This window comes from Aegilops tauschii, chromosome 5, assembly GCF_002575655.3.
Source record: "Aegilops tauschii subsp. strangulata cultivar AL8/78 chromosome 5, Aet v6.0, whole genome shotgun sequence".
Lineage (NCBI taxonomy): Eukaryota > Viridiplantae > Streptophyta > Magnoliopsida > Poales > Poaceae > Aegilops > Aegilops tauschii.
This window is the reverse complement of record NC_053039.3, coordinates 79,630,334-79,651,156: the sequence shown is the minus strand read 5'-3', so window position 1 is coordinate 79,651,156 and position 20,823 is coordinate 79,630,334.

Sequence of the window (20,823 nt, the reverse complement as noted above, 5' to 3'; positions counted from 1 at the left end):
GCTTCAAGTAGCGCGTGGTAGCATCCACAAGATGACATAGATATTCGTAAAGCACACACGGATCTGAAAGGTTCAGACCCGTTGACTAATAACCTCTCTTACAAGCATAACATGATCAAACCAGAACTCATTGAGTGTTAATCACATAGTGATGTGAACTAGATTGTTGACTCTAGTAAACTCTTTGGATGTTGGTCACATGGTGATGTGACCTGTGAGTGTTAATCACATGGTGATGTGAACTAGATTATTGACTCTAGTGCAAGTGGGAGACTGTTGGAAATATGCCCTAGAGGCAATAATAAATTGGTTATTATTATATTTCCTTGTTCATGATAATCGTTTATTATCCATGCTAGAATTGTATTGATAGGAAACTCAGATACATGTGTGGATACATAGACAACACCATGTCCCTAGTAAGCCTCTAGTTGACTAGCTCGTTGATCAATAGATGGTTATGGTTTCCTGACCATGGACATTGGATGTCGTTGATAACGGGATCACATCATTAGGAGAATGATCTGATGGACAAGACCCAATCCTAAGCCTAGCACAAGATGGTGTAGTTCGTTTGCTAAGAGCTTTTCTAATGTCAAGTATCATTTCCTTAGACCATGAGATTGTGCAACTCCCGGATACCGTAGGAATGCTTTGGGTGTACCAAACGTCACAACGTAACTGGGTGGCTATAAAGGTGCACTACAGGTATCTCCGAAAGTGTCTGTTGGGTTGGCACGAATCGAGACTGGGATTTGTCACTCCGTGTAAACGGAGAGGTATCTCTGGGCCCACTCGGTAGGACATCATGATAATGTGCACAATGTGACCAAGGAGTTGATCACGGGATGATGTGTTACGGAACGAGTAAAGAGACTTGCCGGTAACGAGATTGAACAAGGTATCGGATACCGACGATCGAATCTCGGGCAAGTAACATACCAATTGACAAAGGGAATTGTATACAGGATTGATTGAATCCTCGACATCGTGGTTCATCCGATGAGATCATCGAGAAGCATGTGGGAGCCAACATGGGTATCCAGATCCCATTGTTGGTTATTGACCGGAGAGTCATCTCGGTCATGTCTGCGTGTCTCCCGAACCCGTAGGGTCTACACACTTAAGGTTCGGTAACGCTAGGGTTGTAGAGATATTAGTATGCGGTAACCCGAAAGTTGTTCGGAGTCCCGGATGAGATCCCGGACGTCACGAGGAGTTCCGGAATGGTCCGGAGGTAAAGATTTATATATGGGAAGTCTTATTTTGGTCGCCGGAAAAGTTTCGCACTTTATCGGTATTGTACCGGGAGTGCCGAAAGGGGTCCGGGGGTCCACCAAGGGGTCCACCAGCCCCGGGGGGGCCACATGGGCTGTGGGGGGTGCGCCTTGGCCTATATGGGCCAAGGGAACCAGCCCCAAGTGGCCCATGCACCAAGAGATAAGATAAATGGAGAGTCCTAAAGGGGGAAGGCACCTCCGAGGTGCCTTGGGGAGGATGGACTCCTCCCTGGCCGCACCCTTCCTTGGAGGAAGGGCCAAGGCTGCGCCCCCCTCTCCCTTGGCCCTATATATAGTGGGGGGGAGGGAGGGCAGCAGCAATCCAAGCTCTGGCGCCTCCCTCTCCCTCCCGTGACACATCTCCCTCCTCCCGCAGCGCTTGGCGAAGCCCTGTTGGAATCCCGCTACTTCCACCACCACGCCGTCGTGCTGCTGGATCTCCATCAACCTCTCCTCCCCCCTTGCTGGATCAAGAAGGAGGAGACGTCGCTGCTCCGTACGTGTGTTGAATGCGGAGGTGCCGTCCGTTCGGCGCTAGGATCATCGGTGATTTGGATCACGACGAGTACGACTTCATCAACGTTCTCTTGAACGCTTCCGCTCGCGATCTACAAGGGTATGTAGATGCACTCCCTCCCTCTCGTTGCTAGTAAACTCCATAGATTGATCTTGGTGATGCGTAGAAAATTTTGAATTTCTGCTACGTTACCCAACAGCTTTTGTGGCGAGGTCGAGGTGCATCTCAGCAAAGGCATCCAAGACTTCCAGCCGGTTGAGGAAGGCCAACGTCGTAGCGTCCTCACTGGCCTTGTAGATACCTGTGTACACGATTTGCTCATACACGTGGATGTGTAGGTCGATGAATTCTTGCAGGGCGAGGCGCCTCGCGGCGAGCGCGACCTCTAGGTGGACATTCTTCCTGGCGTCGGCAGCAGTCGCAGGGCCACCAGTGCTTGAAACAAGTTCCGGCCATGGAGGCCGATTAGGGTGGCAGGCAATGAGGAGCCCGGGCGCGCGGGCTGGAGGAGTACGGCGATGTCGTCCGCGAGCTTCTTGAGGACGGTGAACTTGTTGGTGGTGGCAACGATCATCTGGTCCAACTGAGAGTCGTAGTTGGCGTCGACGGCGGCCATCCACCAGCCGGTCTCCAACACCGTCTGGAGACGATCCTCGGCGCCATGCCGCAGGCCGACGTCGTGGACCGTCTGGCACAGCCGCTAGCCGCTCGCGCGCATCGCCGCCATGGCTCTGGAGTGAGCTCTTTTGCGCTTAGTGTAGGTGCTTAGGCAAATGCTTAGGTGCATATGATGTGGTAGATGCATTGGAATGGAGGGGCGCCTTTATATGAGGGCAAACTGCGTTGCATTCACATCGTGCAGCCTCTTTTCCCGGTCCATCTCCCATTACTTCCCTCATGCATTAATTGAAGGAGGATGCATTGGCCGTTCAACATTTCGGGAACCGCTACTCCCTCCTTCGTCTTCATTAAAGCCGTATCAGGAACTGCGCCGCTCGCTGTCAAATCAAATAGTACTGCGCACCCGCTGCACGCCCGGCTGAACACGCCTCCTCGCCTCCATCAAACCCCTCCGTTAAACCCGCATGCAAACCGAGAAACCTACTCCGGCCACACGTCCGTTCATGAGCGGGCCGTAATTAAACACAACACCGGCCGAGCTCTTCCCGTCCGCCCTCAGTTTAAACGAGGCCAGACGCCGGCCAAGCTCCTACCGTCGGCCCTCTATTTACACGAGGCCAGATAGACAGCGGGAAAGAATCGCACCCCTCCGCCGCTCCCCCATCTCCTCCTTCACCATTTTATCCACTCTGCCGATAGCTTCCGAGGAGCCGTTCTCCAGCATATTACCCGGCTGGGTCGCCCGCTGAGCCCTCTGGATACGGGCGAGGCCGCTCGGTGCTTCACCAACCTCGCTTGGCCCGACGGAGCCAGTTGCCGCCCCAAGCAGGCGCGTGGTTTAGCAACTCGCCGCTCCAGTTCATCTCGATGAGGAGTGGCGAGTTGCTCCACGCTGGCACAGCGGCGAGCACACCGGTACGGGCGTCATCGCTGCCGCGTCGTACCGCGCCACCAGTGTCTGCGGTTCCGCGCCTCCCGTGTCTGTGGGCGCGCCTCCCATGCCTACGGCCGCGCCATGCAGGCAGAGACAGAAGCCGGGTGCGTGGAGAGCGACGAGTCGGTGGCTAGCTTCTCCATGTCCGCTGCCATCACCGAGGAGAAGTAGAACACGGGAGGCCGGCGCCACTTGGGTCCCATGAAGGCCACCGCCGAGGCGACGACTGCGCATTCAGGTGGTTTCTTTGCTGCTTCGTCTCTTCCGAGGACCTTCGTCGACCCCGCAAGTGTCTGCCAAACATGAGGAAGACAAAGGGATCCACGGGCGGCCATTTAGATTATGTACTCCCTCTCTTGCTGGCGGGAAATATTTGTTCTAAGAATGGATAAATTGTGTGTATCTATAACTAAAATAAGTCTAGATACATCCATTTCTAGGACAAGTATTTCCGGACGGAGGGAGTATTAATTATACCAAGAGAGCCGGATTGGCACCGCTTAGTTCATGTAAATGTAATGAAATCCATCATGTTTATATGAAGATCTGGCTTTTTATATGAAATCCATCATGCTTATATGAAACCAGTCCGTGTTTGTACGAATATCATTTGGTTGGTTAGAGTTGTGAAAATGTATGCCGCTGGCGTTTGATGTCGTCCTCCGCGGAAGGAAGCAGGAGGAAATTTGCCGGCTGCCGTTGGAGATGCTCTTATGCTGGAAATAATAGAGTGACATCCAATCCATTTGAGTTAATTGCGTGTATGATTGTCCCTCTATAAAAAGTTAATTGCATGTACAGTGTACACGTGACTTGCAGGGTGGCTACAGCTTCGTACAGAAAGTTAAAAAGAAACAAGTCCATCCTTAATCTTGTATTCTAAGTACTCTGTGGGTGTCATTGTTAGTACAGTAGCGAAAGAAGTATATATTAAATAAGTAATATATAATATAAAAATCTAAAGTTAAAGACAGAATTCGAACTCATGTCATCGCGTTGCGAGCATCCGGCGCTAACCAGTCCAGCACATTTTTGTTGTAGACCATGCTGGAGATATATCTCCATGTCTACTCTTATACTCCATCCGTTCCTAAATATTTGTCTTTTTCAGATTTCAAATGGACTACCACATACGGATGTGTTTGTAGGCATATTTTAGAGTGTAGATTCACTCATTTTGCTCCATATGTAGTCACTTGTTGAAATCTCTAAAAAGACAAAAATTTGGGAACGAAGGGAGTAGAAAACAGAGTTGGTGATGATGGTGTGCGTGCCATCCTGCAATATAGGACGTCAGATTTATATCTAACGGATAGGAAGGAAACTATGGCAATTTTGCAAACATATACCCACACCCTCTCCACGGTCGCAAATACGGCCTTCCCTCATTCATCCTTTTCTCTCACAAGATAAACTACTCATACAAATGCATCTTGATGTTCCGTGCAACGCACGGGCATCTAGCTAGTTTCTTTTAAAATAGTTACTGCGATAATTGGGTTGAAGTGATATATTTTATGTCTGCCCCGAATGATTTCAGATTCACTAGTAGTAACAAAGAAAAGGTTGCCTTTTTAATTAACAGAAAACAGGGTGAAAACTATCACATGAGGCCGGTAAAAACGAGGCACGCTGGGTTCAGCGCCATCGTCACTACAGCTGTGCGCGCGCGAGAAGTCTACATATCGAGGGGGCTACTGAGCGAGGCACAGAGACACAATGTTCGAGAGAGAAACCAATTGACAGATTACGATCAGATCGAGTTGTCACCCTTCTGCTGTCATTGTTGGGGTGGGGGAGGGGGAGGGAGAGAAAGACGTATCGAGAGTGTGCGCGGTAGGCACAGAGGCACAACTAGAGAGTGTGTGTGTATGTGTGTGTGTTTGAAAGAGGAGTAGATAGATTACTGTCAAGATCGAGGTGCCACCCTACTCCTTCGGTGTCAGGTAGTGTGTGTGTGTTTGAGAGAGAAGCCAGTCGATAGATTAGTATCAAGATCGAGGTGTCACCCTACTCCTTCGGTGTTGGGAAGTGTGTGTATGTGGTCGTGTGGGTGTGGGTGTCTGTGTCAGGGGGGCAGTGACACTTACATATCTCTACTCTTATAAAAAACAGAGTTGGTGATGATGGTGTTCCTGCCATCCTGCAATATAGGCCATCCGATTTATATCCGACGGATAGGAAGGAAACTGTGGCAATTTTGCAAAAGGATACCCACACCCCTCTCCGCATTTGCAAATAAGGCATTCCCTCGTTCATCCTTTTCTCCCACAAGATAAACTACTCATACAAATGCATCTTGATGTTCCGTGCAACGCATGGGCATCTTGCTAGTAGGGAGAAGGAGTTTGTGTGACACATATCTAGCTATATTAAGGGATAGGTAGATAGCATTTGTGCGAGGCATACTTAAAGCATCACGAAGTTAAAAAAACGGTGTGCATGCAAGTGCCAGAAAAATGAAGCGAGAAACAATGTGTGCATGTGTGTGTGTGTGTGAGAGAGAGAGAGAGCGAAATCTCAAAACAAAAGGTGCTCTGCTGGAATCCCATTGTATGTATTCATCTGGTCCCGGAACTCGAGTTAACCTTAGGTATATGTGTAAGAGACATTATTATACTTTGAGACATTAGTGGTTGTGGGTGGGCGGAATTAAAGGGGTGGCCGTGTTCGACTGAGAGAGCGTGTGTGTTTCTGTGTGAGAGACTTTTAGGACGGGCTAGAAAGACGAATTCTAACCTTGATGGAGGGAGAGAAATACACGAAGTGCGCGTGTGAGATTTCGATGCCCACAGGGAAATGAGATATGTATGCGTGTGAGAGATATTGCACAATTGATTCACGTATCACTATCTAGCGATCGTGGACGTGCATCGCTTGAACATAAATCAATATCTACTTCATATCGCGGCCAAAGGTACAATATCGATTCAAATCTATAAAGATTGGACACTCACATATCACATTTTTTCTATTTAAATAAAGCTTTTCAGTTGTGCATGCCAAAGTTACAGTAATGTTTCTTCAAACAACCAATGTAGCTATCATGTACATGCACCATTGTTACTCTTGCATTCAAAATCATTAGTCTTGGATGATTTAAGGTTCTATTATGAAGTAATATATGTAATATTCACATATGAATTCAACGGGTACGCAATTTATGAAATGGAGGCTATGTAATCATATGACGTAACACTTTTAAGTAGCGGACTACAATATCCATTTCTTTTTGTGCGCCACTACACTAACACGTCAATGCATTATGTTTAAAGTAAATAACCAATTGCACTAAATTATCTATATACACGAGAAATACATAGGCTGAGCGTTTGATCCCTTTTTTGTGAACGCGCCACTACACCTGTATGATTGGCCGCGCCCGTGTGAACGTCCAAGTTATCGGCGCATCATCCCGAGTTATTGTCTTTTTTCTGGGGTGGACTTCACACCAGTTATTAACTGCTGATGCGTGCCCCGTGTACACAGTCTCACATGACCTTCCCGCTAGCACGGTCCAAAATTAGTTGAAACTGGATACGAACGATCCCGCGGGCGGCAAAATCTCCCGCCTCCTTCTAAAATTTCCGCCACCTTAGTCTTTAGCATGCGAAATTCCCCTTTTGTCCTTGGTGCACGGAGACCAACAGTTACAATACCGCCCTCATCTACATAATAGGTCGGGGCTGCTTTGGTAACTTCCGGTTCCCCCCACTACACGGCACCCCCATTTCCTCTCCCCCTCCCACAAAAATGACTAACTCCACGGCACCAGAGCATCTTACATCACGCCGTCCGTACTTCATCGGCCTTTCTCCCCTCCCCTCTCGAAACCCTAGACTGCTCATCCACCGGCGTACCAGAGCCCATTCACTTCCAGCGGCGTCCACCTCGCCGGATCTGCTTCTGCAGCTGCATCTACCCCTCCCACCTCCCCTAGAAACAAGTAGGTTGCTCATCCACCACTGTACCACAACCCATTCAGTGTCGGCCTTGTCCACGGCGCCGGATCTGCTTCGCCGGTACTCTCGTCAACCGCAGCGCATCTGCAGCGGCTCATTCATACTCCCCACCGGAGACGCTTCGTCCACACCCCCCGGAGCCGCCCCACCGATGCCCCCGTCGACGGCCTCTGATCCTCTTCGCCGACACCTTCCTCAACCCTACCGGAGCCGCTTCACCGACACCATCGTCAACCCCACTGGAGTAGCTTCGCCTATACCATTCTCAACCCTACTGGGGCCGCTTTGCCAACTCACAAGTCCACGGCCTCAGATCCGCTTCCTCGCACCCTCATCCAACCTACCGGAGTAGCTTCTGACGCCCCGTCCAGGGCCGCAGATCCGTATCGTCGACACCATCCTTAACCCAACCACCGGAGCAGCTTCACCTACGCCCTCGTCCACGGCCACAGATCCGCTCCGCCCACACCATAGTCCACCCTACCGGAGCCGCTCCACAAACACCCTACTCGACGGTTCTAGATTTCCTTACCGGACCCCGACAGCCAGCGCAGCGTCATCACCCTTGACGTTTCCAACCCGATTCCCACCGTCTGGCAAGATGCCAAGCACCTGCCACGGCCTAGGTCCTTGTCACCTTTAAACCCGTCCAACATCACCTGCCCGATGTACTTCAAATATACTAATAGGTCGCTGTTACCTATTATGCAGCTAGCAAAAACTACAAGGACGATGTTTCTTCTGGATCTAACAGCTTGGCCAACCAAGATCCTGGACCGAGGCATTGCTATGATCTTGTAAGCGCGTCTCTCTCTCTTGTATTGTTCTGTGCCTGCCAGCGTGCTTTGCTAGGATTTTCGACAAGTAATCCCTTTGTGCAGACAATGATTTCTACTACTGGCTGCTAAATTAGATATGTAGATGTCATACATGATACTACCTCGTACCTCCGTTCCTAAATATAAGTCTTTCTAGAGATTCCACTATAGGCTGCATACGGAGAAAAATGAGTGAATCTACACTCGAAAATGCATCTATATACATCTGTATGTGGTCCATACTGGAATCTCTACAAAGACATATATTTAGGAATAGAGGCAGTACATTACACAAAATCGTAGGTGGCATGTAGGAATTCCAGTGCACTACATTAGGCTCCCTTAGAGTGCCTGCTAGTCCAGCACACAAAGTCATGGCTAGTTTATGCTACGCACACAATCATTAATTGGTGGGTTAAATATGCGCAAGGGATATGCAATGTATTATCTGGTAGAGATGTCTGAAATTAGCCGTGTCAACTTGCAGATAGGGTTACACAATGAAAAAGTACAAGATGTATGTGGCAATTTCATGGAACATCGCAAAAAAGGAGAGGCAGCGGTGAGCCTATATAGTGTGCTATGGTACGTCACTCCTCCATTGCAATCATCGTGACATGTTATTTGTATGTCAGTTCTATTGGCCAAGTTTCTTAGGGACAGTTATTACGAGTTATCCTAAGAAAATAAGCACCTGCGAATATAAGCTCCATGTAATAAGCCAACCAGTTCTTTTCATTGCGTTTTCAGCTTATCTTTGGTATGATCAGTGAAAAGTCTAGATTGCATTATATTTTTCATTTTGCTGCCCATATGAAAATTAATTTGACTTGAAAACATCACAAATTGAACCCAGTGCAGTAATGAATATGATAGGAAAATAGACCATCACTATTTGCTCAAAATGCAAATACAAAGATACCATCTACTTGGCACAATCTACTTGGGTCAATGTTTTCCATAGAGATCCCATTGCCTAATTTAAACAAAGAACAAATGACCCACATTTAAATGAAGAACAATTATTTATTGAAATTCGATGGTCCAAGTGGCTGGTTATTATCATATAGCAGCACCACCTGAAAGCATCATATAGCAGTAGCAGCTCATAGCAACTCATCATACAACAGCAGCAGTAGTGTGCAATTCATCACATACCAGCAGCAGCTCATAGCAATTCATCATATAGCAGGAGCAGCCCATAGCAATTCATCATATAGCAGCAGCAGGAGCAGCTCATAGCAATTCATCATATAGCAGCAGCAGGAGCAGCTCATTGCAATTCATCATATAGCAGCAGCAGGAGTAGCTCATAGTAATTCATCATACAACAGCAGCAGGAGCAGCTTATAGCAACTCATCATATAGCAGCAGCAGCAGCTCATAGCAATTCATCATATAGCAGCAGCAGCTCATAGTAATTCATCATATAGCAGCAACAGCTCATAGCAATTCATCATATAGCAGCAGCAACAGCTCATAGCAATGCATCATATAGCAGTAGCAGAAGCAGCTCATAGCAATTCATCGTATAGTGGATCAGAATGAAAATTTGGCAAAAAATCAAAGAAGATCCTCACCTTGTTGGATGAGCTCATCCTTCAACAGCACCTCAAGGCCACGGCCTGGGACGTGGGGAGGGGGAATAAGGTGCCTTCTGCCGCAGTGTGGCATCGACCATAGTTGTGCAGCGCCTGCCGGAGTAGTGCGTTGGATGAACCACAGTGGAGTAGCTGCTGGAGACCATGAGAATGAGGGGCGGCGACAGAGGGAGGAGCGGCCAGGGACATTTGCCCCTACCCACCAGCCATATGTAGCCTAGCTGGACAGAGCATCGTGGAGGACCAGGCTAGATGGGACCAGTGGCGACGGCTCGCTAGAGGAACCCTAGTGCTGCAGGCAGGGGATCGAGGTAGAGGGAAAGGGGAAAGGAGATGCAAGTGGGCAGTGCAATGAATGCTTGCGTGTTTTGTTTTTACTTGAGGGTGAGGTGTGACGCGGGTGTCAGCAGTTGCATTTTGAGTGTAATATAGGCAAACAACAGAGTCATTTCACTATTCCCCTTCCCTTCATTTTTTAGTGAGGTTCTACCCGAAACACCCCCCTCCAAAGCGAAATTAGTTAAGCCCAAGCCCATAACTCAAAAATGACTTCTTTACATCTTTAATGGCTTATTTTGACAATAAGCCGTGAAAAGGCGGAATAGAACTGGCCCTTAACCTGCAATTCAATTGTGCGTGCAATGATGAATCACTCTTGCCTGCTATAGTGTACATTTAGGCATCATAATACATGGCATAACCTAATACATGTGGATTCCATTGTAGAATCTGGAATATGCAATGTTTATGTTAGTTCATACGTTGCACATGATGTTTAAATGCCCCTTAACTCTGGTCAGTCAAGTGATGGTCTTTAAGCCTCCTTCTTTGCTTCTTTTCTTGATATGTAAGATTTGCTCACACATCTGTTCAATTGCATGTTTGCATCAGCCAGCCATACTAGGACTATTTGCTTTGATTACTTGTTGTTCTTGACCTAACACTCTAACAGAGCTTGTCAATGATTTAAACACTAAAGGCTGCTGTAGTGGGGCCTTTTCTAACTCATAGGTGAGATAAAGGTTTGGCTGTACACTAAAGTAGGCTCTCCAAGAGTACCTGGAGATCCAGTTCGAAGGTATGCCTAGTTTTTACATAGTGCAGACATAGTAAATGCTCATTTCATTGTGTGCAAGTGCAAGAGATGCGGCATGTTTCATTATGTGGTGTTGTTTTGTTATAATCTCATCCTTTTGTGTTCAGAGACTGGAAAGTATGCATATTTATCTTCCAAGGAGACGAGTAACTAGTTTGTGTCACCTTGCAGAGGGGGTGCAATGAAGATAATATTGAGGATTTCCAAGTACAAGATGTTAGGAAGGAGCCTTGCAAGAGAAGTAGGAGCCGCGCTGAGCCTCTTCAACCTGTTAAGGTAAGTCACTGTATCCAACTCAACAGTTCAATTCCTTGTTTATTTCAGGCATAGTTAATTTGCTCTTTTCAATTGCTTTATTCGTCCTTAGTTAATGAGATGCCCAAAGAATGATGCCTGATGTTAGGTACTTGTATAACTATTAGTTGACATAATTAAAGGCCTTACCATTTAATTACTCTGCCGAAGTGTGCCTGAAGCTTTGAAGTCTATTAACCAACTATTATTGCATGAGTCTCACAATCTAGTTTATACTAGGCTAATGATTGCATAGTTTTGCTTGCTGTAGTATGTTTGTATGAAACCCTCTCCTGTTCATTACGCTCCCTAAGACTTTACTTGAGCTACAGAATGGCCAATTGCTTGCTTACTTCTACGCAACGTGCTGTCTAAATTTGTAACTTGTTTGTGTTTTGGATTGGGCCCCAACATCACACTCCTCTGGTGAGCTAAGAGAGATTTCTGTATGCAGGCTGCACAGACTACCTTTTTTATAATTTTTAAAATATCACCTGCTTATGCTTCATGACGTGTAACATTATTGTTAGTCCTGTTTTGCCATGTACAAAATAGTCTGTCTTGCTTGCTTCACTGTTGTAACTATATTTTTGCCCTAGTCATGTGTACTTACAGAAACATTTCAGGATGAAGTGACATCAACACAAAGATCTACGAGCAGTGTGGCATGGCCGTTACCGAATGAATATGGATTGGAATTGGAATGTGTTGATGTTCTCGAGCATCAACTAGAGGTGGCAAGATAACGTGTACATGATTCTCAACGTACAATCAACAAGTTGAGACTGGACATGCAGGTATAGTTCAAATGGTAAGTTATGTTGATGCGCGTCCATGATGTATGAGCTGTATTTGCCCAGTGTATGTAATTTGTTGTTTGTGTATGCTTTATTATCACTGGTGCCGAACCATAATACCCAGTGGGTATAATCGGCTGTAATTTCTTTATTGTATAGTGTAGGATTATTCTACGTTTCTATGCCTTACTGTCTTTATTGTATAGTGTATGTTTTTTAGAGGTGATAGTATAGAGTAGGATAATTCTTTGAATATGCTATATCGTTCAAACGGGGGCCAACTCGCCCAAACGTTGTAGTGACCATGGCCCTCCACAGGCCGTACGATCCATGGGCCATCTACGGGACGGACGATCCATGGCCTTCTATGGCCGTCGGATCCGTGGGCCTTCTATGGGCTGTCGGATCCATGGGCCTTCTATCGGCTGTCGGATCAATGGGCCTTTTATGGGCCATCGAATCCATGGGCCTTCTATGGGCCGTCGGATCCATGGGCCTTCTATGGGCCGTCATATCAATGGGCCTTCTACGTCCCGTAGGATCCATGGGCCTTCTACGGGCCATCTCATGTATGGGCCTTGTACGGGCCGTATAAGGGGCCGTAAACGGGCTAGAGTGGAAATCGTACGTTTTGTGGGCTGACCATAACGGGCCGTTAATAGGCCGTATTTGATGATGCTATGAAAATGGCCCAACAGATTAATGGGCCACAAATGGGCCGACTGTATCCACGGGCTGAATTTGGCCCACAAGCAGAAAAGGCCGGTAACGGGCTGTAAGTAACCGAATGCTGGAAATGAACCCAAGAATAAATGGGCCCTGAGAAGGCCGAAAGGTAACACGGGCTGGAAACGCCCAATGGAATAATGGGCCGCTAATGGGTATAAAGCGATACACTGTTCATCACGGGCCGGTTTCACCATGGGCCGTTACTGGGCCAAGAGTTACAAAGGGACTCATATAGGCTGAAATACGTCATGGGCCGGAAGTTACAACGGGCTGGAATCATATTGGACGGCCCAGATGACGCTACTGGGCCTAATTCCGGTAGGCCGTAACTGGCCGTGAGTTAGCGGGTTGTAAATGGGCTATATGCGAACATGTCGTAACAGGCTTCCCGTGGGCTGGCCCGCCACCTTTTGACCATGTCAAACGGGCCGGCCTTTTCACATGAATGGGCCTCCGTTGGGCCGTGCCACATGTCGACGTATCATAGGCGCCTTGGGTCCAATGAGTGGATGACATCTGTCCCAACGGTGAGCCAACACATGTTTCCTCCAGCCAATGATGATTTTACATGTGGAAAATCCCCATTCGTCGGGGCTGTTAACGGGTTATCGGATCCAAAACCGGACCCGATAGCTTAACGGCGTTCCGTTACGGTGGATGCCACGTGTCGGTCACCCTTGATGAAAGCACTTCTGTGACGCGCGATTTATTGTCATGGAAGTGGACACTTCTGTGATGATAATTTTGGTAATGTCATGGAACACTTCTACGACAGCACGGGTATGACTATCTTGATTCTATCATAAAATCATCATGGATGTACATGCATGACAAAAAATGCGACCTACTGTGACAAACATGTATCATCAAGGAAGTGTATTTTTTTGTAGTGTGGTATTGAAACAAAAACGAGATGTATGGCCATATCTATAGCAACTACGACATCTAAACTGATTTTTGCACTCAATGCGGAGATGTCCAACAGATAAGCATTTGCCACATAAAGAAAAAACAGGGGAAACATGATTTGTGACGAGGTTGTTTGTGGTAGAAGGGGACATTGAGTGGGCCAGCCATGGGTTGGAGAGGCATAAAGTGAGTGGGTCGTGGTCTGCTGTTGTTCGTCCTGATGGATCACGCTATGGGAGGGGGAGCAAATGGGCCTAGTGGGAGAGGGCTAGGTCGTGGTGCCAAGGCTAGGATTTGAAATTTCAACAGCAACAACAACGCCTAAAGCTGGCCCATGAACCGAGATGGGTGCAGGTTGGTTGGCCAAGATTGGGGAAGTCGCCGATGGTGCACGACGGCCAATGGAGATGGACTTGGCACTAGAGAGGATGCGACGTGGTGATCTAGTCACCAAGGTCCATTCATGATCAAGCTCGTAGAGCCATGAATTATATTCTCTGATCCAGGCCGGACCACCAAAACCCCAAAGATGAAAATAACATTGGAAGAGAGGACATCCAAAAGATCTAAGTTTGTAGATCATGAATCCAATCGCCTTAGAAATGACATAAAATTTGAAAACATGGCCACGAAGATGAGTAACATGTAGATCAAGACTGGTGCTTTAATTGAGAAGGTGATGACTCAACAATAAAAGTGAAATAACATAAAAGTAAATGGGTACGCCCTTCACAGAGGGAAGCAGGGATTTGCAGAGGTCCAGAGCTCGAAGCTTAAATCAGAGATAAATATAATTTTGAGAGGCATGCCTTTCCTGTCAACGTCACGACCGAGAATTTTCAATATCTTCCATGCTAAACACATTAGCGGTGGTTCCCAAGTAGAAAGGTAAAGTTTACTCCCCCTCCACCAACAAACACAAGCCATGGCTAGCCGAATCCTCGAGTGCCCTCCACACCAACAACTTTTCGGGGGAGTTTGTTTTGTTATTTTTTTCGATTTGATCACGGGACTCGGCATCACGAATACCATCCCCTCTTGTGTAAGGACAAGTGAATAAACACTTATAATGAGAATAACCCGCTTAGCATGAAGGATACTGACCGCCCCCGGTCGCTCCATAAGCGGTACAGACTCACAAAACAAATGTTCATTTGAATGATTAGAGGTGGAACATGCAAATTTACTTGGAACGGCAGAGTAATACCGCATATAGGTTGATATAGTGGACTCATTTAGAATAACTTTGGTTTAAGGATTTGGATGCACAAGTAGTATTACCGCTTAGTACAAGCAAAAGCTAGCAAAAAGATTGAGAAGTGACCAACTAGAGAGCGACAACGGTCGGAAACATGCATTGTGAATAATTAACATTTAATACTAGCATGAGTAGGATATAAACACCATGAACATAAATATCGTGGAGGCTATGTTGGTCTTGAATCAACTACATGCGTGAACATGTGCCAAGTCAAGCAACTTGAAACTTTTAGAGGAGGATACCATACTATCATACTACATCATAACAATTTTAATGCATGTTGACTCCTAAGATAAATCATTATCCACTCCTAGCTACTTAAGCATGACACGAGCAATTATAATCTCTAATTGTCATCATAAACATGTTTACTCATAATATGATGAATCATGGATACTAAGTTAAACATATTTACTAAAACAAAAAACAATTTGAGTTCATACCCGCTTTTCTTTGCCATAGTCACTTCATCAAATTATCGTCATTATTGCCTTTCACTTGCATGAACGAATGATATGAAAATAATAATAGTGCAAGAGTGCCATGGACTAAGCTGGAATATGCAAACATTTTATTCAAAGGAGAAGACAAGGTAATATGGGCTCTTTATTAGATCAAGAACATTGCTTATGAGGGCCACTCAACATTTTCATCGTGGTCTTCCCCTTTCAACAACTAAACAAAAGAAAAGAATTTTAGAGAAACACATTGAAATATTTTTGGAATTTTTAGTTTTTCTGACGAAAGCAAATTAACAAAGAAGAAAAACAAAAACGAGAAAAACTATTTACACGGGAAAGCTCCGAACGAGCAAAAGAGGAAATGAGAAATCTTTTTTAGGTTTTCTTTTAATACTATAACTAATTAAACTAGAAAGGAAAACCGAAAAGAAACAAGATCTTTTTGGATTTTATCAAAGTTTTTCAAACACACAAGTATACAATGAAAGAGGATGAACACCGACAACTGGAATGAAATGTGTGAACATGAATGTAATGTCTGTGAGAAATACGTACTCCCCCAAGCTTAGGCTCTTGCCTAACTTGGTAATCCCCACCCGTAGTAGCCATCTGGTCCGATATGAAAGTGCTGAGGTGGGGGCACTTGAGCTTCCCAAGCCTGGGCCTCATCCTCTACCACAGCCAATGCATTCCGGTAAGCAGTGATGTCCAGTGGCATGATGGTGTATCCGTTCCTGGCATGAGAGTCAAACAAACCAGGTGCAGGCAGCGAAATAATATCATGAGTATCCTCACCGAATACCAAGTTATAGCGAATATGGTGAGGAGGCTCAGGGGCATCAATAAAATGGTGATCTATCATAGACTGGCGATCTAAGTAAATCCTAGGCAACAAATAATCATGGGGGCATACATTAACATGGAAACATCTCTCTAAGCGAGTAGCATAAATACCACCATGGATCTTACCATTATTCCTATTAGTGTGAAGGCGACGTGCAATGATAGCTCCAAAGCTATAGGTGTTGTCACTAAAAAGTGCTTGGCATAAGATGGCGAGGTCAGGGGCGCATAGCGCGCTACCTTTCTCCCTAGCAGTCAAAAATTTCCCTATGAATAAAGCAAAGTAATGCACGACAGGAAATTGCAAACTAGTAGCTCGGGCTTTCGATGCGCCCCATTCCTCTCCCACAGTTAAAGTGCGGAGGAAACCCTCAAACTCCTCTAGTCTAGGCTCTCTTAATTCCCTATCAGAAGGAATCAAACATATCTCACAAAATTCAGCAAGTGGTATCTCATGATGTTCAACATATAAATCAAAACGCACCATGGGGGGTTTGAGCCTATTCAAGGAATGGAAATTTTGCATAAAGGAATTCGTAAGGATATGGTGCTAGTCACACTCATCTGCGAGGAAGTCGGTCAATCCGGCATTTGCAACAAATTGCGCGAACTTTTGGTAGAATCCGGCTTCGTTCATGAATGCATTGTGCGGCCATTTTCACGGCCTGACCTCCATCCTACGCAGAATGTTGAGTTCACTATCCGAGGAGTCCCCAGTGACTCCCTTCGCATTCCGTTTCGCGGAGCTTCTCTGAAAGAAGTTCATTTTTCCTATGAAGAAATTTCTAAAAATGTTAGGTGACAAAATGATGTCAATAAAATTTCACAAGATTGATAGCAACTACTCATATGAATGTCTAGCGGCTATATCCAGCATTCAAACTACTTGGAACTCAAAGAATTCAACATGCAAGCTCATTTTCAGTAGCACCAGGAGTAATGAATTATGCAAAATTTTGATACGTCTCCAATCTATCTATAATTTTTTATTGTTCCATGCTATTATATTATCTGTTTTGGATGTTTAATGGGCTTTACTAAGCACTTTTATATTATTTTTGGGACTAACCTATTAACCGAAGGCCCAGTGCAAATTGCTGTTTTTTGCCTATTTCAGTGTTTCCCAGAAAAGGAATATCAAATGGAGTCCAAAAGGAATGAAACCTTCGGGAGAGTTATTTTTGGAACAAACGCAATCCAGGAGACTTGGAGTGGACGTCAAGAAAGAAACGAGGAATCCACGAGGCACGGAGGCACGCCTAGGGGGGTAGGCGCGCCCCCACCCTCGTGGGCCCCTCGTGGCTCCACCGACCTACTTCTTTCGCCTATATATACTCATATACCCTGAAAACATCCGAGAGCACCACGAAACCCTATTTCCACCGCCGCAACCTTCTGTACCCGTGAGATCCCATCTTGGGGCCTTTTCCGGCGCTCCGCCGGAGGGGGAATCGATCACGGACGGCTTCTACATCAACACCATAGCCTCTCCGATGATGTGTGAGTAGTTTACCGCAGATCTTCGGGTCCATAGTTATTAGCTAGATGGCTTCTTCTCTCTCTTTGGATCCCAATACAAAGTTCTCCTCGATTCTCTTGGAGATCTATTCGATGTAATTCTTTTTGCGGTGTGTTTGTCGAGATCCGATGAATTGTGGGTTTATGATCAAGATTATCTATGAACAATATTTGAATCTTCTCTGAATCCTTTTATGCATGATTTAATTATCTTTGCAAGTCTCTTTGAATTATCAGTTTGGTTTGGCCTACTAGATTGATCTTTCTTGCAATGGGAGATGTGCTTGGCTTTGGGTTCAATCTTGCGGTGTCCTTTCCCAGTGACAGCAGGGGCAGCAAGGCACGTATTGTATTGTTGCCATCGAGGATAAAAAGGTGGGGTTTATATCGTATTGCTTGAGTTTATCCATCTACATCATGTCATATTGCCTAATGCGTTATTCTGTTCTTATGAACTTAATACTCTAGATGCATGCTGGATAACGGTCGATGTGTGGAGTAATAGTAGTAGATGCAGAATCGTTTCGGTCTACTTGTCGCGGACGTGATGCCTATATACATGATCATGCCTAGATATTCTCATAACTATGCACTTTTCTATCAATTGCTCGACAGTAATTCGTTCACCCACCGTAAATTATGCTATCTTCAGAGAAGCCGCTCGTGAATTTATGGCCCCCGGGTCTATTTTCCATCATATTATTTTCCTATCAATTTACTATTCCTTCCGTCTTTTATTTGGCAATCTTTACTTTCCAATCTATATTATAAAAATACCAAAAATATTTATCTTATTATCTTTATCAGATCTCACTTTTGCAAGTGGTCGTGAAGGGATTGACAACCCGTTTATCGCGTTGGTTGCAAGGTTCTTATTTTGTTTGTGTAGGTACGAGGCGACTTGTGTGTGGTCTCCTACTGGATTGATACCTTGGTTCTCAAAACTGAGGGAAATACTTACGCTATTTTGCTGCATCACCCTTTCCTCTTCAAGGGAAAACCAACGCATGCTCAAGAGGTAGCAAGAAGGATTTCTGCCGCCGTTGCCGGGGAGATCTACGCCATGTCAAGTCAAGTCAAGACATACCAAGTACCCATCACAACTCTTATCCCTCGCATTACATTATTCGTCATTTGCCTCTCGTTTTCCTCTCCCCCACTTCATCCTTGCCGTTTTATTCGCCCTCTTTTTTGTTCGCCCTTTCACTTGCTTCTTGTGTGCTTGTGTGTTGGATTGTTTGTCACGATGGCTCAAGACAATACTAAATTGTGTGATTTTTCCAATACCAACAATAATGATTTCCTTAGCACTCCGATTCCTCCTCTTACCGATGCTAAATCTTGTGAAATTAATGCTGCTTTGTTGAATCTTGTCATGAAAGATCAATTTTCAGGCCTTCCTAGTGAAGATGCCGCTACCCATCTAAACAACTTTGTTGATTTTTGTGATATGCAAAAGAAGAAAGACATGGATAATGATATTGTTAAATTGAAGCTATTTCCATTTTTGCTTAGAGATCATGCTAAAACTTGGTTTTCGTCTTTGCCTAAAAATAGTATTGATTCATGGAATAAGTGCAAAGATGCTTTTATGTCTAAGTATTTTCCTCCCGCTAAGATCATCTCTCTTAGAAACGATATTATGAATTTTAAGCAACTTGATCATGAGCATGTTGCACAATCTTGGAAGAGGATGAAATTAATGATTCGCAATTGCCCTACACATGGATTGAATTTATGGATGATCATACAAATTTTTTATGCCGGATTGAATTTTGCTTCTAGAAATCTTTTAGATTCGGCCGCGGGAGGCACTTTTATGGAAATCACTTTAGGAGAAGCTACTAAACTCCTAGATAATATTATGGTTAATTACTCTCAATGGCACACCGAAAGATCTACTAGTAAAAAGGTTCGTGCGATAGAAGAGATTAATGTTTTGAGTGGAAAGATGGATGAACTTATGAAATTGTTTGCTAATAAGAGTGCTCCTATTGATCCTAACGATATGCCTTTCTCCACTTTGATTGAGAATAATAATGAATCTATGGATGTTAATTTTGTTGGTAGGAACAATTTTGGTAACAATGCGTATAGAGGAAACTTTAATCCTAGGCCGTTTCCTAGTAATTCCTCTAATAATTAGGGTAATACCTACAACAACTCTTATGGAAATTTTAATAAGATGCCTTCTGATTTTGAGACTAGTGTTAAAGAATTTATGATTTCCCAAAAGAATTTCAATGCTTTGCTTGAGGAAAAATTGCCTAAGATTGATGAGTTGGCTAGGAATGTGGATAGAATTTCTTGATGTTGATTCTTTGAAAGTTAGATCTATTCCACCTAAGCATGATATCAATGAGTCTCTCAAATCTATGAGAATTTACATTGATGAGTGCAAGGAAAGAACCGCTAGGATGCGTGCTAAGAAAGATTGCTTTGTAAAGGCGTGTTGTTCTAGTTTTCATGATAATAGGGATGAAGATCTAAAAGTGATTGATGTGTCTCCTATTAAATCTTTGTTTTGAAATAAGAATCTTGATAATGATGGGACTGGAGATGAGTCAACTTTATTTAAAAGGTGTTCCAATGATTAAGAGTTTTTAGATCTTGATGCAAAAATTGGTAAAAGTGGGATTGAAGAGGTCAAAACTTTACATAGCAATGAACCCACTATTTTGGATTTTCAAGGAATTTAATTATGATAATTGTTCTTTAATAGATTGTATTTCCTTGTTGCAATCTGTGTTAAATTCTCCTCAGGCTTATAGTCAAAATAAAGCTTTTACCAAACATATCGTTGATGCTTTAATGCAATCTTATGAAGAAAAGCTTGAATTGGAAGTTTCTATCCCTAGAAAAATTTATGATGAATGGGAACCTACTATTAAAATCAAGATTAAAGATCATGAATGCTATGCTTTATGTGATTTGGGTGCTAGTGTTTCCACGATTCCAAAAACTTTATGTGATGTGTTAGCTTTCCGTGAATTTGATGATTGTTCTTTAAATTTGCATCTTGCGGATTCCACCATTAAGAAACCTATGGGAAGAATTAATGATGTTCTTATTGTTGCAAATAGGAATTATGTGCCGTAGATTTCATTGTTCTTGATATAGATTGCAATCCTACATGTCCTATTATTCTTGGTAGACCTTTCCTTAGAACGATTGGTGCAATT